At 53.3% G+C, this 26,518-nt stretch overlaps 1 protein-coding gene and 1 pseudogene across 1 annotated transcript in view; one reads left to right on the forward strand and one right to left on the reverse strand.

The window, feature by feature from the left end:
* LOC139274675 (arf-GAP with Rho-GAP domain, ANK repeat and PH domain-containing protein 1) overlaps positions 1–26,518 on the reverse strand; it is a 253,972-nt gene that overhangs the window by 217,814 nt on the left and 9,640 nt on the right. The window lies entirely within an intron of this gene.
* Positions 25,140–25,258, forward strand: LOC139275362 (5S ribosomal RNA; annotated as a pseudogene).

Raw genomic sequence — 26,518 nt, forward strand, 5'->3', positions numbered from 1 at the left:
GGTGCCGTTTTCTGGATGAGACGTTAAACCGAGGCCCCGTCTGCTCTCTCAGGTGGATGTAAAAGATCCCGTGGCATTATTTTGAAGAAGAGCAGGGGAGTTCTCCCCGGTGTCCTGGGGCCAATATTTATTCCTCAACCAACATCACTAAAAACAGAAACTGATTATCTGGTCATTATCACATTGCTGTTTGTGGGAGCTTGCTGTGCACAAATTGGCTGCCGCGTTTCCCACATTACAACAGTCGAAAGTTACTCCGTTGACTGCAAAGCGCTTTGGTACTTCCTGAGCACATGAAAGGCGCTATAGAAAGGCAGGTATTTCTTTATTTCACTGCAGCACAACATTGAGCATGGCAGTAGCTGGTTTGACATGAGCAACACTTTGTCTGACGCACGCCCCAGTGGAGGAAGGTCCGGAGATTACACTGACATCCTGTACAGTGTGACGGCATGTCGCTGAGAGAGAACAGGACCAGTATCAATTGGCCCAGCCCCCCCGGCAACACCAGCAGCCCAGCCCCCCGTCACCGTGCGTGGGTCAGAGACGATTAACCACGCCCCCCCCCCCCACTGCCCGCGATAAATTCCCCCAAACCCCCCCACCCAGAGATAAATTCCCCCAAACCCCCCCACCCAGAGATATTCCCCCAAACCCCCTCCCACCCCGAGATAAATTATCCCAAACCCACCCCCACCCAGATTTATTACCCCAAACCCCCCCCACCCAGAGATATTCCCCCAAACCCCCCCCTCGAGATAAATTACCCCAAACCCCCCACCCCGATTTATTCCCCCAAACCCCCCCACCCTGAGATAAATTACCCCAAACCCCCCCACCCCGATTTATTCCCCCAAACCTCCCCACCCAGAGATATTCCCCCAAAACCCCCCCCACCCAGAGATATTCCCCCAAACCCCCCCCACCCCGAGATAAATTACCCCAAACACCCCCACCCAGAGATAAATTCCCCCAAACCACCCCCACCCAGAGATAAATTCCCCCAAACCCCCCCACCCAGAGATAAATTCCCCCAAACCCCCTGACCCAGAGATATTCCCCCAAACCCCCCCACCCAGAGATAAATTCCCCCAAACCCCCTGACCCAGAGATATTCCCCCAAACCCCCCCCACCCAGAGATAAATTCCCCCAAACCCCCCCACCCAGAGATATTCCCCAAACCCCCCCACTCCGAGATAAATTCCCCCAAACCCCCACCCCGATTTATTCCCCCAAACCCCCCCACTCAGAGATAAATTCCCCCAAACCACCCCCACCCAGAGATATTCCCCCAAACCCCCCACACCCAGAGATATTCCCCCAAACCACCCCCACCCAGAGATATTCCCCCAAACCCCACCCCCCCCACCCAGAGATATTCCCCCAAACCCCACCCACCCACCCAGAGATAAATTCCCCCAAACCCCCCCATCCAGAGATAAATTCCCCCAAACCCCCCCCATCGAGATAAATTTCCCCCAAACCCCCCACCCGATTTATTCCCCCAAACCCCCCCCCACCCAGAGATATTCACCCAAACCCCCCCCCCACCCCGAGATATTCCCCGAAACCCCCCCACCCAGAGATATTCCCCCAAACCCCCCCCAGCCAGAGATAAATTCCCCCAAACCCCCCCACCCAGAGATAAATTCCCCCAAACCCCCCCACCCAGAGATATTCCCCGAAACCCCCCCACCCAGAGATATTCCCCCAAACCCCCCCCACCCCGAGATATTCCCCGAAACCCCCCCACCCAGAGATATTCCCCCAAACCCCCCCCCACCCAGAGATAAATTCCCCCAAATCCCCCCACCCAGAGATAGAAACATAGAAACATAGAAAATAGGTGCAGGAGTAGGCCATTCGGCCCTTCTAGCCTGCACCGCCATTCAATGAGTTCATGGCTGAACATGAAACTTCAGTACCCCCTTCCTGCTTTCTCGCCATACCCCTTGATCCCCCGAGTAGTAAGGATTTCATCTAACTCCCTTTTGAATATATTTAGTGAATTGGCCTCAACTACTTTCTGTGGTAGAGAATTCCACAGGTTCACCACTCTCTGGGTGAAGAAGTTTCTCCTCATCTCGGACCTAAATGGCTTACCCCTTATCCTCAGACTGTGACCCCTGGTTCTGGACTTCCCCAACATTGGGAACATTCTTCCTGCATCTAACCTGTCTAAACCCGTCAGAATTTTAAACGTTTCCATGAGGTCCCCTCTCATTCTTCTGAACTCCAGTGAATACAAGCCCAGTTGATCCAGTCTTTCTTGATAGGTCAGTCCCACCATCCCGGGAATCAGTCTGGTGAATCTTCGCTGCACTCCCTCAATAGCAAGAATGTCCTTCCTCAAGTTAGGAGACCAAAACTGTACACAATACTCCAGGTGTGGCCTCACCAAGGCCCTGTACAACTGTAGCAACACCTCCCTGCCCCTGTACTCAAATCCCCTCGCTATGAAGGCCAACATGCCATTTGCTTTCTTAACCGCCTGCTGTACCTGCATGCCAACCTTCAATGACTGATGTACCATGACACCCAGGTCTCGTTGCACCTTCCCTTTTCCTAATCTGTCACCATTCAGATAATAGTCTGTCTCTCTGTTTTTACCACCAAAGTGGATAACCTCACATTTATCCACATTATACTGCATCTGCCATGCATTTGCCCACTCACCTAACCTATCCAAGTCACTCTGCAGCCTCATAGCATCCTCCTCGCAGCTCACACTGCCACCCAACTTAGTGTCATCCGCAAATTTGGAGATACTGCATTTAATCCCCTCGTCTAAATCATTAATGTACAATGTAAACAGCTGGGGCCCCAGCACAGAACCTTGCGGCACCCCACTAGTCACTGCCTGCCATTCTGAAAAGTACCCGTTTACTCCTACTCTTTGCTTCCCCCAAATCCCCCCAAACCCCCCCACCCAGAGATAAATTCCCCCAAACCCCCCCACCCAGAGATATTCCCCCAAACCCCCCCACCCAGAGAAAAATTCCCCCAAACCCCCCACCCAGAGATATTCCCCCAAACCCCCCCACCCAGAGATATTCCCCCAAACCCCCCCCCACCCAGAGATAAATTTCCCCAAACCCCCCCCCACCCAGAGATATTGCCCCAAACCCCCCCACCCAGAGATAAATTCCCCCAAACCCCCACCCCGATTTATTCCCCCAAACCCCCCCACCCAGAGATAAATTTCCCCAAACCACCCCCACCCAGAGATATTCCCCCAAACCCAGAGATATTCCCCCAAACCCCCCCACCCAGAGATATTCCCCCAAACCCCACCCACCCAGAGATAAATTCCCCCAAACCCCCCCACCCAGGGATAAATTCCCCCAAACCCCCCCACTCCAGAGATATTCCCCCAAACCCCACCCACCCAGAGATAAATTCCCCCAAACCCCCCCACCCAGAGATATTCCCCCAAACCCAGAGATATTCCCCCAAACCCCCCCACCCAGAGATATTCCCCCAAACCCCACCCACCCAGAGATAAATTCCCCCAAACCCCCCCACCCAGGGATAAATTCCCCCAAACCCCCCCATCCAGAGATAAATTCCCCCAAACCACCCCCACCCAGAGATATTCCCCCAAACCCCCCACACCCAGAGATATTCCCACAAACCCCCCCATCCAGAGATATTCCCCCAAACCACCCCCACCCAGAGATATTCCCCCAAACCACCCCCACCCAGAGATATTCCCCCAAACCCCCCACACCCAGAGATATTCCCCCAAACCACCCCCACCCAGAGATATTCCCCCAAACCCAGAGATATTCCCCCAAACCCCCCCACCCAGAGATAAATTCCCCCAAACCACCCCCACCCAGAGATATTCCCCCAAACCCCCCCACCCAGAGATATTCCCCCAAACCCCCCACACCCAGAGATAAATTCCCCCAAACCACCCCCACCCAGAGATATTCCCCCAAACCCCCCACACCCAGAGATATTCCCCCAAACCACCCCCACCCAGAGATATTCCCCCAAACCACACCCACCCAGAGATATTCCCCCAAACCCCCCACACCCAGATATTCCCCCAAACCACCCCCACCCAGAGATATTCCCCCAAACCCCCCACACCCAGAGATATTCCCCCAAACCCCCCCACCCAGAGATAAATTCCCCCAAACCACCCCACCCAGAGATATTCCCCCAAACCCCCCACACCCAGAGATAAATTCCCCCAAACCACCCTCACCCAGAGATATTCCCCCAAACCCCCCACACCCAGAGATATTCCCCCAAACCCCCCCACCCAGAGATATTCCCCCAAACCACCCCCACCCAGAGATATTCCCCCAAACCAACCCCACCCAGAGATATTCCCCCAAACCCCCCACACCCAGAGATATTCCCCCAAACCACCCCCACCCAGAGATATTCCCCCAAACCCCCCACACCCAGAGATATTCCCCCAAACCACCCCCACCCAGAGATATTCCCCCAAACCCCCCACACCCAGAGATATTCCCCCAAACCCCCCCACTCAGAGATATTCCCCCAAACACCCCCCAGAGATATTCCCCCAAACCCCCCCAGAGATATATTCCCCCAAACCCCCCACACCCAGAGATATTCCCCCAAACCCCCCCCACCCAGAGATATTCCCCCAAACCCCCCCCCAGAGATATATTCCCCCAAACCCAGAGATATTCCCCCAAACCCCCCACACCCAGAGATATTCCCCCAAACCCCCCCACCCAGAGATATTCCCCCAAACCCCCCCCACCCAGAGATATTCCCCCAAACCCCCCCACCCAGAGATATTCCCCCAAACCCCCCCCACCCAGAGATATTCCCCCAAACCCCCCACACCCAGAGATATTCCCCCAAACCCCCCCACCCAGAGATATTCCCCCAAACCACCCCCACCCAGAGATATTCCCCCAAATCCCCCACACCCAGAGATATTCCCCCAAACCCCCCACACCCAGAGATATTCCCCCAAACCCCCCCCCAGAGATATATTCCCCCAAACCCCCCCCCAGAGATATATTCCCCCAAACCCCCCCACCCAGAGATATTCCCCCAAACCCCCCCACCCAGAGATAAATTCCCACAAACCCCCCCACCCAGGGATAAATTCCCCCAAACCCCCCCCCACCCAGAGATAAATTCCCCCACACCCCCCACCCAGAGATATTCCCCCAAACCCCCCCACCCAGAGATAAATTCCCCCAAACCCCCCCACCCAGAGATATTCCCCCAAACCCCACCCACCCAGAGATAAATTCCCCCAAACCCCCCCACCCAGGGATAAATTCCCCCAAAACCCCCCATCCAGAGATAAATTCCCCCAAACCACCCCCACCCAGAGATATTCCCCCAAACCCCCCACACCCAGAGATATTCCCCCAAACCCCCCCACACCCAGAGATATTCCCCCAAACCCCCCCACCCAGAGATATTCCCCCAAACCACCCCCACCCAGAGATATTCCCCCAAACCACCCCCACCCAGAGATATTCCCCCAAACCCCCCACACCCAGAGATATTCCCCCAAACCACCCCCACCCAGAGATATTCCCCCAAACCCCCCACACCCAGAGATATTCCCCCAAACCCCCCCACCCAGAGATAAATTCCCCCAAACCACCCCCACCCAGAGATATTCCCCCAAACCCCCCCACCCAGAGATATTCCCCCAAACCCCCCACACCCAGAGATAAATTCCCCCAAACCACCCCCACCCAGAGATAAATTCCCCCAAACCACCCCCACCCAGAGATATTCCCCCAAACCCCCCACACCCAGAGATATTCCCCCAAACCACCCCCACCCAGAGATATTCCCCCAAACCACCCCCACCCAGAGATATTCCCCCAAACCCCCCACACCCAGAGATATTCCCCCAAACCACCCCCACCCAGAGATATTCCCCCAAACCCCCCACACCCAGAGATATTCCCCCAAACCCCCCCACCCAGAGATAAATTCCCCCAAACCACCCCCACCCAGATATTCCCCCAAACCCCCCACACCCAGAGATAAATTCCCCCAAACCACCCCCACCCAGAGATATTCCCCCAAACCCCCCACACCCAGAGATATTCCCCCAAACCACCCCCACCCAGAGATATTCCCCCAAACCACCCCCACCCAGAGATATTCCCCCAAACCCCCCACACCCAGAGATATTCCCCCAAACCCCCCACACCCAGAGATATTCCCCCAAACCACCCCCACCCAGAGATATTCCCCCAAACCCCCCACACCCAGAGATATTCCCCCAAACCCCCCCACCCAGAGATATTCCCCCAAACCCCCCCCAGAGATATTCCCCCAAACCCCCCCCAGAGATATATTCCCCCAAACCCCCCACACCCAGAGATATTCCCCCAAACCCCCCCCACCCAGAGATATTCCCCAAAACCCCCCCCAGAGATATATTCCCCCAAACCCCCCACACCCAGAGATATTCCCCCAAACCCCCCACACCCAGAGATATTCCCCCAAACCACCCCCACCCAGAGATATTCCCCCAAACCACCCCCACCCAGAGATATTCCCCCAAACCCCCCACACCCAGAGATATTCCCCCAAACCACCCCCACCCAGAGATATTCCCCCAAACCCCGAGATATTCCCCCAAACCCCCCCACCCAGAGATAAATTCCCCCAAACCACCCCCACCCAGATATTCCCCCAAACCCCCCACACCCAGAGATAAATTCCCCCAAACCACCCCCACCCAGAGATATTCCCCCAAACCCCCCACACCCAGAGATATTCCCCCAAACCACCCCCACCCAGAGATATTCCCCCAAACCACCCCCACCCAGAGATATTCCCCCAAACCCCCCACACCCAGAGATATTCCCCCAAACCCCCCACACCCAGAGATATTCCCCCAAACCACCCCCACCCAGAGATATTCCCCCAAACCCCCCACACCCAGAGATATTCCCCCAAACCCCCCCACCCAGAGATATTCCCCCAAACCCCCCCCCAGAGATATTCCCCCAAACCCCCCCCAGAGATATATTCCCCCAAACCCCCCACACCCAGAGATATTCCCCCAACCCCCCCCCACCCAGAGATATTCCCCAAAACCCCCCCCAGAGATATATTCCCCCAAACCCCCCACACCCAGAGATATTCCCCCAAACCCCCCACACCCAGAGATATTCCCCCAAACCCCCCCCACCCAGAGATATTCCCCCAAACCCCCCCACCCAGAGATATTCCCCCAAACCCCCCCCACCCAGAGATATTCCCCCAAACCCCCCCACCCAGAGATATTCCCCCAAACCCCCCCACCCAGAGATAAATTCCCCCAAACCACCCCCACCCAGAGATATTCCCCCAAACCCCCCACACCCAGAGATAAATTCCCCCAAACCACCCCCACCCAGAGATATTCCCCAAACCACCCACACCCAGAGATATTCCCCCAAACCACCCCCACCCAGAGATATTCCCCCAAACCCAGAGATATTCCCCCAAACCACCCCCACCCAGAGATATTCCCCCAAACCCCCCACACCCAGAGATATTCCCCCAAACCCCCCCACCCAGAGATATTCCCCCAAACCTCCCCCAGAGATATTCCCCCAAACCCCCCCCAGAGATATATTCCCCCAAACCCCCCACACCCAGAGATATTCCCCCAAACCCCCCCCACCCAGAGATATTCCCCCAAACCCCCCCCCAGAGATATATTCCCCCAAACCCCCCACACCCAGAGATATTCCCCCAAACCCCCCACACCCAGAGATATTCCCCCAAACCCCCCCCACCCAGAGATATTCCCCCAAACCCCCCCACCCAGAGATATTCCCCCAAACCCCCCCCACCCAGAGATATTCCCCCAAACCCCCCCACCCAGAGATATTCCCCCAAACCCCCCCCACCCAGAGATATTCCCCCAAACCCCCCACACCCAGAGATATTCCCCCAAACCCCCCCACCCAGAGATATTCCCCCAAACCACCCCCACCCAGAGATATTCCCCCAAACCCCCCACACCCAGAGATATTCCCCCAAACCCCCCACACCCAGAGATATTCCCCCAAACCCCCCCCAAGAGATATATTCCCCCAAACCCCCCCACCCAGAGATATTCCCCCAAACCCCCCCACCCAGAGATAAATTCCCCCAAACCCCCCCACCCAGGGATAAATTCCCCCAAACCCCCCCACCCAGAGATAAATTCCCCCAAACCCCCCCACCCAGAGATATTCCCCCAAACCCCCGCCCCCCGAGATTTTCCTCCAACCCCCCCCCCCCCACAACCAAGAGTTAACCCCCCCCCCGGCCCCCTACGAGATAAACCCCCAGCTCCCACAGTGCTGTTAGGGAGGGAGTTCCAGGATTGTGACCCAGCGACGATGAAGGAACGGCCGATATATTTCCCAGTCGGGATGGTGTGTGACTTGGAGGGGAACGTGGAGGTGGTGGTGTTCCCATGTACCTGCTGCCCTTGTCCTTCTAGGCGGTAGAGGTCGCGGGTTTGGGAGGTGCTGCCGAAGAAGCCTTGGCGAGTTGCTGCAGTGCATCTTGTAGATGGTATACACTGCAGCCAGGGGGCGCCGGTGGTGGAGGGAGTGAGTGTTGAAGGTGGTGGATCGATTAAGATTTCCACCATACAGGAAGACATCAACCACAAGAAAAATTGGTCAACCAGTTTCTCCCCAATTCCTTCACCTGATCAGTTGCATTCTACAGGAGACATCTCCCATCCCGCTCACCTTTCTCCACCCTCCTTCCCCCCACAGTTCCAATGGTACAAACCACAAACTAACTACAGCAACAGGGCAGCAAATAGCTCTAATCACTGATACAATCTGAAATGAAGAAATTGCAGAACTTAACAGAGACACAGCTGTGAGGATGGCGTGTGTTGGAGTGCAGCAGCGAAACTCACACTCTGCCTGGTTTACACTTTGGTTTTGGCACCTTTGAAGCGTGTCCCTTGCGCATGGTCCCATACAAGGGCCTTCGTGCAGTGGACAACTCCTCACTTGAGTTCCACGGTCACAAGTCAACAAGTCTTTCAACAAATAACTGGCAGTCATACAGTGCTTTTAAGCAAATGTTGATTGAGGGATAAATATTCTCCAGGACACCGAGACAAACTCACCTGCTCTTCGAAATATCAGTGAGATCTTTTACATCCACCTGAGAGAGCAGACGTCGGATCTGAAAGAGGGCACCTCCTACAGTGCTGTGTTCCCTCAGTACTGCCCCTCCGACAGTGCGGCGCTCCCTCAATACTGCCCCCTCCGATAGTGCAGCGTTCCCTCAGTACTGCCCCTCCAACAGTGCGGCGCTCCCTCAGTACTGCCCCTCCGACAGTGCGGTGCTCCCTCAGTACTGCCCCTCCGACAATGCGGTGCTCCCTCAGTACTTCCCCTCCGACAGTGCGGCGCTCCCTCAGTATTGCCCCCTCCGACAGTGTGGCGCTCCCTCAGTACTGCCCTCTCCAACAGTGCGGCGCTCCCTCAGTACTGCCCCTCCGACAGTGCGGCGTTCCCTCAGTACTGCCTCTCCGACAATGCGGTGCTCCCTCAGTACTTCCCCTCCGACAGTGCGGCGCTCCCTCCGTACTGCCCCCTCCGACAGTGCGGCGCTCCCTCAGTACTGCCCCCTCCAACAGTGCGGCGCTCCCTCAGTACTGCCCCTCCGACAGTGCGGCGCTCCGACAGTGCTCCGCTCCCTCAGTACTGCCCCTCCGACAGTGCGGCGCTCCGACAGTGCGGCGCTCCCTCAGCACTGCCCCTCCCACAGTGCGGCACTCCCTCAGTACTGCGCTCCCTCGGCACTGCACTGGGAGTATCAGCCTAGATTTATATGTTCGAGTCCCTGGAGTGGGACTTGAACCCACAACCTTCTGACTCCGAGGTGTGAGTGCTGCCCACTGAGCCACAGCTGACCCTGAAGAAAACCGAACCCGCCTTTCACCCAGTGGTCACATTCCCGGCTCGGGGGTCCGGAGGTCCCGGACTGTCCCGGAGAGCGGGGACCGCAACTCCGCTGGGAATTGGTGTGGGGTCCAGTGGGATAGTCAACTCTGGGTGGGTGCGTGTGACCTCACACACACACCCGCTCGGTGTATGGTTGCGGGAGCCCCTAAAACACTCTCCCCATGTCGGGCTAACCCCACCATCGGCCAGGGTGGTGGTTGTTGGGCAACGGTGGTCACGGCTACGGAAAGTACGTTGTTGTCGCTGCCCAGCAACCCCGCCAATCCTTCCACGGGGAATTCGCCAAGGGACGATTCATGGAAACGCACCGCACAGAAGGAGGCCATTCGGCCCATCATGCCTGTGCCGGCTCTGTGAAAGAGCGATCCAATTAGACCCACATAAGAACATAAGAAATAGGAGCAGGAGTCGGCCATTCGGCCCCTCGAGCCTGCTCCGCCATTTAATACGATCATGGCTGATCTGATTATGGACTCAGCTCCACTTCCCCGTCCGCTCCCCATAACCCTTGACTCCCTTATCGCTCAAAAAATCTGTCTATCTCCACCTTAAATATACTCAATGACCCAGCCTCCACAGCTCTCTGAGGCAGAGAATTTCACAGATTTACAACCCTCCGAGAGAAGAAATTCCTCCTCATCTCAGTTTTAAATGGGCGGCCACTTATTCTGAGACTATGTCCCCTAGTTTTAGTCTCCCCCATCAGTGGAAATATCCTCTCTGCATCCACCTTGTCGAGCCCCCTCATTATCTTTCTTCTGAACTCCAATCAGTCTAGGCCCAACCAACTCAACCTATCTTCATAAGTCAACCCTCTCATCTCCGCAATCAACCTAGTGACCCCTCTCTGAACAGTCTCCAATGCAAGTATATCCTTCCTTAAAATACGGAGACCAAAACTGTACGCAGTACTCCAGGTGTGGCCTCACCAATCCCCTGTACAGTTGTAGCAGGACTTCTCTGCTTTTATACTCTATCCCCCTTGCAATAAAGGCCAACATTCCATTTGCCTTCCTGATCACTTGCTGTACCTGCATACAAACTGTTTGTGTTTCATGCACAAGGACCCCCAGGTCCCGCTGTACTGCAGCACTTTGCAAGTCTTCTCCATTTAAAATTATAATTTGCTTTTCTATTATTTCTGCCAAAGTGCATAACCTCACACGTTCCCACATTATACTCCATCTGCCAAAATGTTTGCCCACTCACTTAGCCTGTCTATGTCCTTTTGCAGGCGTTTCTGTGTCTTCCTCAGTCATTGCTTTCCCACCCATCTTTTTGCCCGAAACCCTGTAGGTTCTTCATCCCCAAGACCTTCCTTAAAACCGACCTCTTTGACCAAGCTTTTGGTCACCTGTCCCAATATCTCCTTGTGCAACTCGGTGTCAAATTTTGCGTCTCATAACACTCCTGTGAAGCGCTTGGCGATCTTTCACTACCTTAAAGGACCTATATAAATATAAGTTGTTGTTGTTCAAGTACCTCTCCAACTCCCCTTTGCAGTTATTGACGGAATCAGCTCCCACCTTTTCAGGGAGGGTTCCAGACCCCCCCACAGCTGTCTGAATGAAAACATTTCTCCTCATCGCCCCTCTACATCTTTTGCCGATGATTTTGAATCGACGACCTCTGGTTATGGACCCGCTTGCCACACAGAATAGTTTTTCCTCGATCTACTCTATCACAACCTCTCATCATCTTGAAAATCTCCAGTAAGCCACCGCTGGACCTCCTCTGTTCCAAGGAGAGCAGTTCGAGCTTTTCCAACCTCTCCCGAGAACTGAAGTCCCTCGTCGCTGGTCACATCCAGGGAGGACAGACGCACCAACGTCAGCGTCCTCGACCAGGCCAACATCCCCAGCATCAAAGCACTGACCACATTCAACCAACCCCGCTGGGCGGGGCCACATTGTCCGCATGCCCCGACATGAGACTCCCAAAGCAAACGCTCTACTCGAAACTCCTACACGGCAAGCGAGCCAAAGGTGGGCAGAGGAAATGTTACAAGGACACCCTCAAAGCCTCCCTGATAAAGTGCAACATCCCCACCGACACCTGGGAGTCCCTGGCCAAAGACCGCCCTAAGTGGGGGAAGTGCATCCGGGAGGGCGCTGAGCACCTCGAGTCTCGTCGCCGAGAGCATGCAGAAACCAAGTGCAGGCAGCGGAAGGAGCGTGCGGCAAACCAGACTCCCCACCCACCCTTTCCTTCAACCACTGTCTGTCCCACCTGTGACAGAGACTGTAATTCCCGTATTGGACTGTTCAGTCACCTGAGAACTCATTTTTAGAGCGGAAGCAAGTCTTCCTCGACTCCGAGGGACTGCCTCCGATGAAGAAACCTCCCCTGTATACTCTACAAGGTCCTGACATCTTTCCTGGCGAGTGGTGCCCAGAGCTGCCCGCGACACTCCCAGAGAGCGCGAGCAGGGAAAGGATACACAAACAATCACCACACCACGCTGCCAGACTGTTTCTCAGCCTCGAGATTCCACCCTGTCATGTATGTACTTTTGGGATCACTAGCCACTAGATGGCGCCAATGTTGGAGGCCATTGGGCTGCACGCACGTGTGTGCAGCCCAAGTATAAAAGGCCAGCTATTTTGTACATTAGTCACTTTGGGCCTTAATAAAGCAGAGCCAAGGTCATACCTTGGAGTTGAACAGTACTCAGTCTAACAGTTATTGCATACACAACATTAGGCGACGAGGCAACAAGAACCTTTGCATGCAAAAATGAGCACACTTGGATTGTTGGAGCGATTTGTGGAAGGAGAAGATTGGGCAGACTTTGTGAGCCGTTTGGGCCAGTTCTTTGTGGCCAACAAAATGGAGGAGGTCAGCCACGTAGATCAGCGCCGGGCGGTGTTCCTCACGGTTTACGGTCCAAAATTTTATGGCCTGATAAAGAATCTACTCCTGCAGAGTCCAACAGAGAAGGTGTATGAAGAATTGTGTACACTGGTACAGGACCACCTTAAGCCAGACGAAGGCATCATCATCTCGAGATACAGATTTTACACGCACGTTCACTCGGAGGGCCAGAGCGCGGCGGAATTCGTTGCCGAGCTGAGACGTCTAGTGGGACCGTGTAAGTTCGGGGCTGTGTTGGCAGACATGCTGCGGGACTTCTTTGTAATCAGCATCAACCACGAGATGATCCTGCGTAAACGACTGGCGGTGGAGATGTTGGACTTGAACAGGGCCATCACGATCGCTCAGTCATGCATGACGATGGATAGAAGTCCAAAGCAGATATCAGTAAAAAAAAAAAAATCGAAACTCGGCAAGTACTGTAAATATGAATGATTCGGTGTTCGGCAGAGCGGCACATGGCGGGGCCTACCCGACTGCGTACGCGAAACCCGTGGCTGCCCAAAGTCCGCCAGCGGGAATGCATCCGATTTCTCCGTGTTGGCGTTGTGGGGAAAATCACCGGCACCAGCAGTGCCGATGTAAGCAATATAGTTGCAAAGGCTGTCTGAGAGTGTCTCCAGCGTAAGTGTCTGCAGATGAGCAAGCGTGCTGCAACACACCACATGGAGGATGATGGTCAGACGAGCGCGGATCCGGATACGCAATCCGAGATACCAGAGGAGGAAGTGTATGGACTGTACCCGTTCCTAACTAAGAGTAAACCGATAATGATCAATGTGAAATTTAATGGGGTGCCGGTATCGATGGAACCGGACACGGGGGCGAGTCAATCGATAATGAGCCAGAGGGCATTCGACAAGCTGTGGGATACGAAGGCTGTGACGCCCAGGCTGAGTCCAGTCAATGCCAAGTTGCGCATGTACACCAAAGAACTCATAATGGTGATTAATTGTGGCACTGCCAAAAGGTTTCGTATGACGGTGCGGTTCACAAGTTACCGCTATGGATTGTCCCAGGCAACGGCCCAACGCTGTTCGGCAGGAACTGGCCTGAAAAAATTCAGATGCGATTGAAACTACATCAAGGCGTTGTCGTCGGAGGAAGATACATGTGCTCAAGTGCTGAGCAAGTTCCCCTCGCTGTTCGAACCAGGCATCGGAAACTTCACGGGAGCCAAGGTGCAGATCCACGTGGACTCAGATACAAGACCCATCCATCATAAAGCTCAGGCAGTTCCGTATATGATGAGGGAGAAGGGTGAAATCGAACTGGACAGACTCCAGCATGAAGGGATCATATCACCAGCTGAATTTAATGAATGGGCCAGCCCCATTGTTCCTGTGCTGAAAAGTGAAGGCACACAATCAGAATCAGTGGCGACTACAAGGCTACGATCAACAGGGTTTCGAAACAGGATCGGTACCTGTTACCGAAGGCTGATGACTTGTTTGCAATGCTAGCCGGGGGGGGAAGTCGTTCACCAAACTGGAGTTGACGTCGGCCTATATGACACAGGAGCTGGTCGAGACGTTGAAGAGACTTACGTGCATTAACACGCATAAAAGACTGTTTATTTATAACAGGTGCCCTTTTGGAATTCGCTCGGTTGCAGCAATACTTCAGAGGAACATGGAGAGTCTACTGAAGTCTGTTCCCAGAACTGTCGTGTTCCAAGATGACATCCTGATCACAGGTCGTGACTCCGAGGAACAGCTGAACAACCTGGAAGAAGTTCTACATCGTCTGGACAAAGTGGGACTCAGACTGAAACGCTCGAAGTGCGTCTTCATAGCACCAGAGGTCGAATACCTGGGGAGGAAAATTGCTGCTGACAGAATCAGGCCCACGGACGCGAAAATCAAGGCCATCAAGAATGCACCCAAGCCGCAGAATGTGATGGAGCTGCGTTCGTTCCTGGGTCTACTCAACTACTTCGGTAACTTCCTACCTAGATTGAGCACATTATTAGAACCACTGCACATGTTGCTAAGAAAAGGCGACAACTGGGTTTGGGGTGCGTCTCAAGACAGAGCTTTTGAGAAAGCCACTAATCTGCTTTGCCCTAACAAGCTGCTGGTACATTATGACCCATGCAAATGTTTAGTATTGGCCGGTGATGCTTCGTCATATGGAATTGGTTGCGTACTCCAACAAGCTAATGAGTCGGGTAAACTTCAAAAAGTTTGTCTAAAGCAGAAAGAGCCTACAGCATGGTAGAGAAAGAAGCACTAGCCTGTGTGTATGGGTTAAAAAGATGCATCAGTACCTGTTCGGTCTTCGGTTTGAACTGGAGACAGATCACAAGCCGCTCATTTCACTGTTCTCTGAAAACAAAGGTATCAATACCAAAGCTTCATCCCGCATCCAGAGGTGGGCGCTGACATTATCCGCTTATGATTATGTCATTCGCCATAGACCTGGCACCGAGAATTGTGCCGATGCTTTGAGCCGTCTGCCGTTGCCCACACCGGAGGTGGAAATGCCACAACCGGCAGACCTATTGTTAGTTATGGATGCTTTAGAGAGTGAAGGAACCCCTGTCACGGCCCAACAAGTTAAGACCTGGACCAGCCAGGACCCGATTTTAATCGGTGAAGAGTTGCATCCTCAAAGGTGATTGGTCTGCCATACCCAAGCAAATGTGCGAGGAGACCAAACCTTACATTCGTCGCAAAGACGAACTGTCTATTCAGTCGCATTGTATACTGTGGGGCAATCGTGTTGTTATGCCCAAGAAAGGGAGAGAGAAATTTGTATATGAGCTACATAACCGGCATTGTAATGATGAAAGCCATCGCCAGGTCTCATGTATGGTGGCTGGGAATTGACTCTGAGCTGGAATCATGTGTGCATCAGTGCAACACTTGCATGCAGCTCAGCAAAGTACCAGCGGAATCGCCGCTGAGTCTGTGGTCGTGGCCGTCCAAACCATGGTCCAGGATCCACATAGACTTTGCAGGTCTCTTCCTGGGGAAGATGTTTTTAGTTGTGGTGGATGCATATTCGAGGTGGATAGAGTGTATAATCATGTCATCCAACACATCCACAGCTACCATTGAGAATCTCAGTGTCATGTTCGTGACACATGGTCTGCCTGACATCGTTGTTAGCGACAACGGATCGTGCTTCACCAGTCAGGAGTTTCAAGAGTTCATGAAACTCAATGGTATCAAACATGTAAGGTCAGCAGCGTTCAAACCTGCATCCAATGGGCAAGCAGAACATGCTGTCCAAATCATAAAGCAGAGTATGGAGCGAGTAACCCAAAGGTCACTGCAGACCCACCTGTCATGCACACTGCTGAGTTACAGGACAAGACCACACACGCTTACCGGGGTCTTGCCTGCTGAACTAATGATGAAGAGAGGTCTTAAGACCAAGCTATCTCTTGTACACCCTGACTTGAATAATCATGTTGAATATAGAAGACAAAGTCAGCAAGGGTATCACGATCGCGCAGCTGTGTCACGTGATATTTCTGAAAATGATCCTGTATATGTTCTGAATTATGGTCAGGGTCTCAAGTGGATCGCTGGTACTGTCATGGCCAAGGAGGGCAACAGAGTATTTATTGTCACGCTCAAAAATGGGTAAACATGCAGGCAACATATGGATCAGACAAAGCTGCGGCACACAGACGAACCGGAACAGTCGGAGGAAGAGACAATCGACGACCAACCAACCTACCCCCAGTCATCAGAGGACTCGGTGGTCATCAGTGAATCGGGACTTTCAATCACTGACATGTTCAATGAAAATGGACTTTCAATCCCTGACATGGCCATTGCCACTCCCACCAGGTCAGCCACCCAGCCACCAGTCACAACAGACTCTGAACACTCAGCCAAGGCTGGAGTTGAACTGAGACGGTCAACCCAGGAGTGTGAAACATCGGACCGTCTCAATTTGTAAAAGGCTGTGTTAATATCTGAGGGGGTATTGTCATATATATACTTTTGGGATCACTAGCCACTAGATGGCGTCACTGTTGGAGGCCATTGGGCTGCACGCACGTGTGAGCAGCCCAAGTATAAAAGGCCAGCTATTTTGTATATGAGGAACTTTGGGCCTTAATAAAGCAGAGCCAAGGTCATACCTCTTGGAGTTAAACAGTACTCAGTCTAACAGTTATTGCATACACAACACACCCGCTAACTCGTCCTGTTCCCCCATGGACCGGCGCGAAGATACAAAGATGAACATTGAAGAAAACAGCTCGAGGGGTTGGGCCTATCCTCGGGGGGAAAAAACCCCACAATATTCCCCACGCATAAATCGATCAAAAATAAGGTCATCGCATCACATCGGTCCGGAATATCCGGCACTGCATGCGATCGCACCCGAAGCACAGCACAAAGCCACAGATTATCTTCCGATCTGGACAACGTCAGCAACTGCTGCACCCACGAGCGAAACTGTTTGAAACTAGCAATCGTTTCAAGGCTTCCTCCTGTCTTTCCATTCACTATCGCCAAATCCCCCACCATCAACATCCTGGGGGTCACCATTGACCAGAAACTTAACTGGACCAGCCACATAAATACTGTGGCAACAAGAGCGGGTCAGAGGCTGGGTATTCTGCGGCAAGTGTCTCACCTCCTGACTCCCCAAAGCCTTTCCACCATCTACAAGGCACAAGTCAGGAGTGTGATGGAACACTCTCCACTTGCCTGGATGAGTTGCAGCTCCAACAACACTCAAGAAGCTCGACACCATCCAGGACAAAGCAGCTGCTTGATCAGCCCCCCATCCCCCACCTTCAACATTCACTCCCTCCACCACCGGCGCCCCCTGGCTGCAGTGTGTACCATCTACAAGATGCACTGCAGCAACTCGCCAAGGCTTCTTCGGCAGCACCTCCCAAAGCCGCGACCTCTACCGCCTAGAAGGACAAGGGCAGCAGGTGCATGGGAACACCACCACCTCCACGTTCCCCTCCCAGTCACACACCATCCTGACTTGGAAATATATCGGCCGTTCCTTCATCGTCGCTGGGTCACAATCCTGGAACTCCCTCCCTAACAGCACTGTGGGAGCACCTTCACCACACGGACTGCAGCGGTTCAAGAAGGCAGCTCACCACCACCTTCTCAAGGGGCAATTAGGGATGGGCAATAAATGCCGGCCTTGCCAGCGATGCCCACATCCCGAGAATAAAAAAAAACATTTGCCAGGCATTCTATTGCTCAAACGGTTTCAATTTGTTTTCAAATTTACGTGGGACCCCTTCTCCCCCCACAGTTTGAGCAACATTTCCACCAACACTGCCCCCCGCTGCATTGTCGGAGGGGCAGCGCTGAGGGAGCGGCGCACTGCCGGAGGGGCGGTGCTGAGGGAGCGCCGCACTGTCGGAGGGGCGGTGCTGAGGGAGCGCCGCACTGTCGGAGGGGCAGTGCTGAGGGAGCGCCGCACTGTCGGAGGGGCAGTGCTGAGGGAGCGCCGCACTGTCGGAGGGGCAGTGCTGAGGGAGCGCCGCACTGTCGGAGGGGCAGTGCTGAGGGAGCGCCGCACTGTCGGAGGGGCAGTGCTGAGGGAGCGCCGCACTGTCGGAGGGGCAGTGCTGAGGGAGCGCCGCACTGCCGGAGGGGCGGTATTGGATTTTGTGTGCTCAAGGCCCTGGAGCGAGACTCGAACCCACAACCTTCTGACTCAGAGGCAACAGAGCTGCCCACTGAGCCACGGCTGACAATTTACAGAAATTAATATTTAAAAGAAAAATGTTGTTTTCAAGGCATGGAAAAGTACAGACAAAACCACAAGCACAAGATATGTTCACAAAAAAATAAGATAAGGAATCTCTCAGATGCTTTTCTGCGCCTCAGTCGGAGTGAACCATACAACCAGTTCGCCAGTAAAAGTTCACACAGTAATCATCCAACGAGCTGGATCCGTAGTAACTCCCAAAGTCCAGCCCTCTCAACACAGTACACGTGGGAACCAAACCGTTCTTGATCCACCCAGTGAGGCTTTGCAAGGGGTCGGTTTCAATCCACGGGTTCTCTGCCCCCCATTCCTGCATCATCAGCCAAAGATCAGTGTCCAGTTCTACCATTTCCTGCAACACGCTTGGCACAAAGAAACACATCTCGAACCCCTCACAAACACAAAAGGTTTTCTGTCAAGAAACACACTTCGGTGGGGCCAATGCCCCAATTACTTTAACCCCAATGTCATCATCACACGCAGTCCCTCGGAATCGAGGGAGACTTGCTTCCACTCTAAAAGTGAGTTCTCAGGTGGTTGAACAGTCCAATACGGGAATTACAGTCTCTGTCACAGGTGGGACAGACAGTGGTTGAAGGAAAGGGTGGGGAGTCTGGTTTGCCGCACGCTCCTTCCGCTGCCTGCGCTTGCTTTCTGCATGCTCTCGGCGACGAGACTCGAGGTGCTCAGCGCCCTCCCAGATGCACTTCCTCCACTTAGGGCGGTCTTTGGCCAGGGACTCCCAGGTGTCGGTGGGGATGTTGCACTTTATCAGGGAGGCTTTGAGGGTGTCCTTGTAACGTTTCCTCTGTCCACCTGGGGCTCACTTGCCGTGTAGGAGTTCGAGTAGAGCGCTTGCTTTGGGAGTCTCGTGTCAGGCATGCGGACAATGTGGCCTGCCCAGCGGAGCTGGTCGAGTGTGGTCAGTGCTTCAATACTGGGGATGCAGTCATCAAGATCCTCACTCTGAGCCAATGAGAATAGCGGCTCCACTGGGCCAGAATCAGAGGGTCTGTCTGAATACTGTGGTGTGGTTCCATCACCACCTCAGGGCGTCCCAAAGCGCTTTACAGCCAATGAAGTACTTTTGAAGTGTAGTCACTGTTGTAATGTAGAAAACGTGGCAGCCATTTTGCGCACAGCAAGCTCCCACAAACAGCACTGTGATAATGACCCAGATAATCTGTTTTTAATGATGTTGAGGGATAAATATTGGGCCAGAATACCAGGGGAGAACTCCCCTTCTCTTCTTCGGAAAAGTGCTGTGGGATCTTTTATGTCTCTCAGTGCTGCCCCTCCGACAGAGCGGCGCTCCCTCAGCACTGCCCCTCCGACAGCGTGGCGCTCCCTCAGCACTGCCCCTCCGACAGTGCGGCGCTCCCTCAGCACTGCCCCTCCGACAGTGCGGCGCTCCCTCAGCACTGCCCCTCCGACAGTGCGGCGCTCCCTCAGCACTGCCCCTCCGACAGTGCGGCGCTCCCTCAGCACTGCCCCTCCGACAGTGCGGCGCTCCCTCAGCACTGCCCCTCCGACAGTGCGGCGCTCCCTCAGCACTGCACTGGAAGTATCAGCCAGGATTAAGGGCTCAAGTCTCTGGAGTGGGACTTGAACCCACGACCTTCTGACTCAGAAGGTTCCCACTGAGCCACGGCTGACAATTTCCTTTGGATCTCGACCTTGTCTTGATCAGTTTTATTTGACGCACCAATTTTACATTCCGATGTTGGGGGAAGTCTAGAACCAGGGTCACAGTCTAAGAATAAGGGGTAAGCCATATCGGACCGGGATGAGGAGAAATTTCTTCACTCAGAGAGTTGTGGGCATGTGGAATTCTCTACCACAGAGAGTTGTTGAGGCCAATTCATTAGATATATTCAAAAGGGAGTTAGATGTGGCCCTTACAGCTAAAGGGATCAAGGGGTATGGAGAGAAAGCAGGAATAGGGTACTAAAGTTGCATGACCAGCCATGATCATATTGAATGGTGGTGCAGGCTCGAGGGGCCGTTCGGCCTACTCCTACACCTATTTTCTATGTTTCACCTTGTGACGGTGTTGATTCTCTGTGGTATGTGCTTCCCATATTCCAATCGATAGTACCTCACAAACCACCCACCCTCCCCTCGAGGCCTGGAGTTCCCAATGGGCGTGAGCTCATCGCCACTGTCAACCCACTTATTATAAATGGGCTGACAGGGCACCAGAACAATGCAGAATAGATAACAACTGGCATTTATATAGCGCCTTTCACATAGTGGAACGCCCCAAGGCACTTCACAGGAGCGTAATCAAATATAATTTGACACCGAGCCACATTAGGACAGATGATCAAACGCTTGGTCAAAGAGGTAGGTTTTAAGGAGCGTCTTAAAGGAGGAGAGAGAGGCGGAGAGGTGGAGAGGTTTAGGGAGGGAGTTCCAGAGCTTGGGGCCCAGGCAACAGAAGGCACGGCCATCAATGGTGGAGCAAAGGAAATCAGGGGATGTGCAAGAGAGGGGATTTGGAGGGAGCGTAGAGATCTCAGAGGGTTGTAGGTGCTGGAGGAGGTTATATAGAAACATAGAAAATAGGTGCAGGTGTAGGCCATTCGGCCCTTCGAGTCTGCACCGTCATTCAATGAGTTCATGGCTGAACATGCAACTTCAGTACCCCATTCCTGCTTTCTGGCCATACCCCTTGATCCCCCTAGTAGTAAGGACTACATCTAACTCCTTTTTGAATATATTTAGTGAATTGGCCTCAACAACTTTCTGTGCTAGAGAATTCCACAGGTTCACCACTCTCTGGGCGAAGAAGTTTCTCCTCATCTCGGTCCTAAATGGCTTACCCCTTATCCTTAAGACTGTGACCCCTGGTTCTGGACTTCCCCAACATTGGGAACATTCTTCCTGCATCTAACCTGTCTAAACCCGTCAGAATTTTAAACGTTTCTATGAGATCCCCTCTCATTCTTCTGAACTCCAGTGAATACAAGCCCAGTTGATCCAATCTTTCTTGATAGGTCAGTCCCGCCATCCCGGGAATCAGTCTGGTGAACCTTCGCTGCACTCCCTCAATAGCAAGAATGTCCTTCCTCAAGTTAGGAGACCAAAACTGTACACACCAGCTCCAGGGTGCAGCCTCTAGTTGTGGATACTGTAGCCTTCCGCACTGCGATCGGTAGGTTTCTCTGTTGGGTTAGGGTTATCAGTGCCTATGGAGCGAAGGCGAGTAGCTGGAGTTGATCAGCCATGGCGTGTCTGAATGAGGGAAGTCGCTCGAGGGACTGAACGACCTCCTCTTGTTCCTGTTTTCTATCCACACTCCCACCCACCACCTCCATGTTGCAAGTGGATATTTTGTTGCCTAATTCTCGGTCGCAAATATTTCAGTTTCCTTTATTTTCCAATCACCTTCAATCCCACACACAGCAACCAATGAGGGCGTATGCAGACTCATCACGGGGTAGTGGTTCCAACTGAAAACAAAACACTCACAGTGATAATGCAGTCAATGCCATTCTCCTCACACCAACCAGCCAGTAATTGGCTCCCGAGGCAGATACCTGCAGTCCTGCTTCAGTCAATTACAAAGTAGTCTGGGAGGACAGACGCACCAGCGTTTGCGTCCTCGACCAGGCCAACATCCCCAGCATCGAAGCACTGACCACACTCGACTAGCTCAGGTGAGCGGGCCACATTGTTCGCATGCCTGATACGAGATTCCCAAAGCAAGCGCTCTACGTGGAACTCCTACACGGCAAGCGATCCCCAGATGGACAGAGGAAACGTTTCAAGGACACCCTCAAAGCCTCCCTGATAAAGTGCAACATCCCCACCGACACCTGGGAGTCCCTGGCCAAAGACCACCCCAAGTGCAGCAAGTGCATCCGGGAGGGCGCTGAGCACCTCGAGTCTCGTCGCCGAGAGCATGCAGAAATCAAGCGCAGGTAGCGGAAGGAGCGTGCGGCAAACCAGACTCCCCACCCACCCTTTCCTTCAACCACTGTCTGTCCCACCTGTGACAGAGACTGTAATTCCCGTATTGGACTGTTCAGTCACCTGAGAACTCACTTTTAGAGTGGGAGCAAGTCTTCCTCGATTCCGTGGGACTGCTGAAGATGAGGAGATAAGATTCCTTTCAGGAAATAACATTTTGGGATATAGGGCCCAAGTTTCCACACGCGCCGAGAATGGCGCAGTCCCAACCTGGACGCTCGTTTTTCGCGCCACAAAGTGCGCCTAAAAAAACCCTCCGTATTCTCCACCTCCCTGCAGGTCCTCTGGCCCTCGGCGCAACCAGCACGAGCTGTGGGGGGGGGGCGGAGCCAGGTCCCTGCGCTGAAAACAGTGCCGGGACCTCTGCACATGCGCGCTACAGTGGGCACGCATGTGCAGTAGCTCCAGGCGCCGAACTGTGTGGGAGGGGCCCGAAGCACGCAGCCCCTAGCCCTGGCCGAATGGCCTCACTGGGGCCGCGTGAATAAGGCTCCTCCCACACCCAGCTCCTGCTCCCCCGCCGACCAGACCCAACACTCGCTCTCCCCCCCCCCCCCCCCGCCTCCGGACCAGACCCGACACCCGCTCTCCCACCCACCCCCACCCCCGACCCGACCCCCGCTCCCGCTCCGCCCCCCCACCCCCCGACTGTACCCGACCCGACCCGCGCTCCTGTTCCCGCTTCCCCCCCCGGCCCTGACTGGACCCGACCCGACTCCCGCTCCCGCTCCCCCCCGCCCCCGGACTGGATCCGACCTGACCTCCCTCCCCCCGACCTGACCTCCCCCTCTCTCTCTCTCTCTCTCTCTCTCTCTCTCTCTTTCCCCCCCCCCCCGCCCTCCCTCTCTCTCCCTCCCTCCCCCCGAACCGAACCTCCCCGACCCGACCCAACCCAATGCCACCTACCTGTAAATCTGGTGCTGGGGACGGGCCCTGCCCGAAGTCTCGGGCCAGCCCGTTCAGCCTTCGGTCCCGAAAGGCCTGCCTGAAGCACTTTCACACAGGTAGGAAGATGGTTTATTTAACCTTTTCTTTGCTTATAAATGTTTATTCAGGTTGGATTTATTTGTATAATATTTGTAGAAGTATAAATAAGGATTTATTGTATAATGTAATGACTTCCCTTCCCCCCACCTCCCCCCCACCTCGTTCTGGACGCCTAATTTGTAACCTTCGCCTGATTTTTTAATGTGTAGAACAGGTTTTTTCAGTTCTACAAAAATCTTCACTTGCTCCATTCTACTTTAGTTTGGAGTACGTTTTCACTGTGGAAACTTTCAAATCAGGCGTCAGTGGCCGGACACGCCCCCTTTTGAAGAAAAAATTCTGTTCTAAAGTAGAACTGTTCTACCTGACTAGAACTGCAGAAAAAAAAATGTGGAGAATTCCGATTTCTAAGATAGTCCGTTCTCCACCAGTTGCTCCTAAAAATCAGGCGCAAATCATGTGGAAACTTGGGCCCTATATAGTATCTGAGTAATTTGAGAGGGGACGTGTGGTTGAGTGTTGCGAATTGGGGAGTGAGAGGTGACTCAGGACCTGAGGTTCCCAAACCCCTCCACCACTGGGGATTTCCTTCACCTCGTGTCATTGGATGGTTACAGCATGGAAGGCCATTCGGCTCGTCGAGCCTGTGCTGACTCTAAGCCAGTCCCACACCCCCACTCTTTCCCCATAGTCCTGCAATAGTTTTTCCTTCAGGTACTTATCCAACTCCCTTTTGAAAGCCACAATTGAGTCTGCCTCCCCCACCCTCTCAGGCAACGCGTTCCAGATCCTAACCACTCGCTGCGTAAAAACGTTTTTCCTTACATCGCCTTTGGTTCTTTTGCCAATCGCCTTAAATCTGTGTCCTCTGGTTCTCCACCCTTCCACCAATGGGAACAGTTTCTCTTTCTCTCTACTCTGTCCAGATTGGGTGTGTTGAACACGCATTGATAGTGATGGATCGCTGTGATTGGTCAACAATTCCATTATCGTTGGATCATGGACTCTCAGTGTGGGAGGTGGTGAACGCGACGGACCAGGATCGATTATCGTCTAGTAATTGTGATGTTCCTGTTCCCCACCTCCGTTGTTACACAGCTCAAGGTTGCCTCTCCAGAGACAGCCCCAGTTTGGAGAGTTTGGAGAGGACACAGTGTACTGTTCAACCGTTGGGTGCTTCTCACAGCTTAAGCCAACACACACACTCTCCGTTACATGTCGCTAAATCCCTGGTGACAGCACAGCAGCAATACTGCACATCAGGAAGGTACTAAAATCGGGACACTGTCGGAGAGAACCTCCTCCAACCCTACAACCCACCGGGATATCTGCGCTTCTCCAATTCCGGCCTCTTGTGCATCCCTGATTTCCATCGCTCCACCATTGGTGGCCGTGCCTTCAGCCACCTGGGCCCCAAGTTCTCGTACTCCCTCCCTAAACCTTCCGCCTCTCTCCTCCTTTAAGACGCTCCGTAAAACCGACTGTAATGTATGCACCTGTGGGCATGCTCACGGGTTTGTCGAGCTGTTGAGTTGGGAGTGGCTTAGCCAGTCACGTGACGTTCACAAGACTCATAAAACCCCGGCCAGTTGGGTTCGGGGGATACATGATGGGGCAGGTGGTTGTGAGCCTGGTGGATGAACCGGTAGTGTGCCTACGGCCGTACTAGTCTGAAAAAGCCCGATCTCATCTGATTCCGGATGCGAAGCAGAGTAAGGCTTGGTTAGTACTTGGAAGGGAGACCGACTGGGAATACCAGGTGCTGTAGACTTGTCCACCGGTACGCTTGTGGCCTTCCACGAGAGGTGGGCGCCAGAGGGCCTGGAGTGCATCATCACCCCCAGCAACCAAATTTTAATATTTGTTTAATTTGCTGGTTTTAGTGCCCCCCCCCCCCACCCCACTCCCCTTTTGGCCAGAGGGCATTTATATAATTTGTGTGTTGGTGCCCTCAAAAAAAAAAGAGGCACTGGAAAAAAAATGTATTTTGGTGTGTGACCCTCCCTTGTCGGGGGCATTTGTTTAAAGTGCACAACTAAAATAGTTCAACTGGTAATGTGTAGTGTGATTGTTAAACCTTTGCTAATAAACCAACTCGTTCTTAATAGCAATGTGTTGCTATGGATTCTTAAGCAAAGAACCCATGAAGCAAATACATCACAACTACCTCTTTGACCAAGCTTTTGGTCACCTGTCCCAATATCACCTTGGGTGGCTCGGTGTTAAATTTTGTCGGATAACGTTCCTGTGAAGTGCACTGGGATGTTTACTACATTAAAAGCGCTTTGTTAATGCAAGTTGTGGGTCTTCTTGATGTGTGACCATCCTACCTACACCCGCCCAGCTAATTACAATGCACATTAATGATTTAGATGAAGGAATTGAATGTAATATCTCCAAGTTTGTAGATGACACTAAGCTGAGTGGCGGTGTGAGCTGTGAGGAGGATGCTAAGAGGCTGCAGGGTGACTTGGACAGGTTACGTGAGTGGGCAAATGCATGGCGGATGCAGTATAATGTAGATAAATGTGAGGTTATCCACTTTGGTGGCAAAAACAGGAAGGCAGATTATTATCTGAATGGCGACAGATTAGTAAAAGGGGAGGTGCAACGAGACCTGGGTGTCATGGTACATCAGTCATTGAAAGTTGGCATGCAAGTACAGCAGGCGGTGAAGGCGGCAAATGGTATGTTGGCCTTCATAGCGAGAGGATTTGAGTATAGGAACAGGGAGGTCTTACTGCAGTTGTACAGGGCCTTGGTGAGGCCACACCTGGAGTATTGTGTGCAGTTTTGGTCTCCTAATCTGAGGAAGGACATTCTTGCTATTGAGGGAGTGCAGCGAAGGTTCACCAGACTGATTCCCGCGATGGCAGGACTGAGATATGAAGAAAAACTGGATCGACTAGGCTTATATTCACTGGAATTTAGAAGGATGAGAGGGGATCTCATAGAAACATGTAAAATTCTGACGGGTTTAGACAGGTTAGATGCAGGAAGAATGTTCCCGATGTTGGGGAAGTCCAGAACC

The sequence above is a fragment of the Pristiophorus japonicus genome, chromosome 10 (genome assembly GCF_044704955.1).
Source record: "Pristiophorus japonicus isolate sPriJap1 chromosome 10, sPriJap1.hap1, whole genome shotgun sequence".
Taxonomy (NCBI): domain Eukaryota; kingdom Metazoa; phylum Chordata; class Chondrichthyes; family Pristiophoridae; genus Pristiophorus; species Pristiophorus japonicus.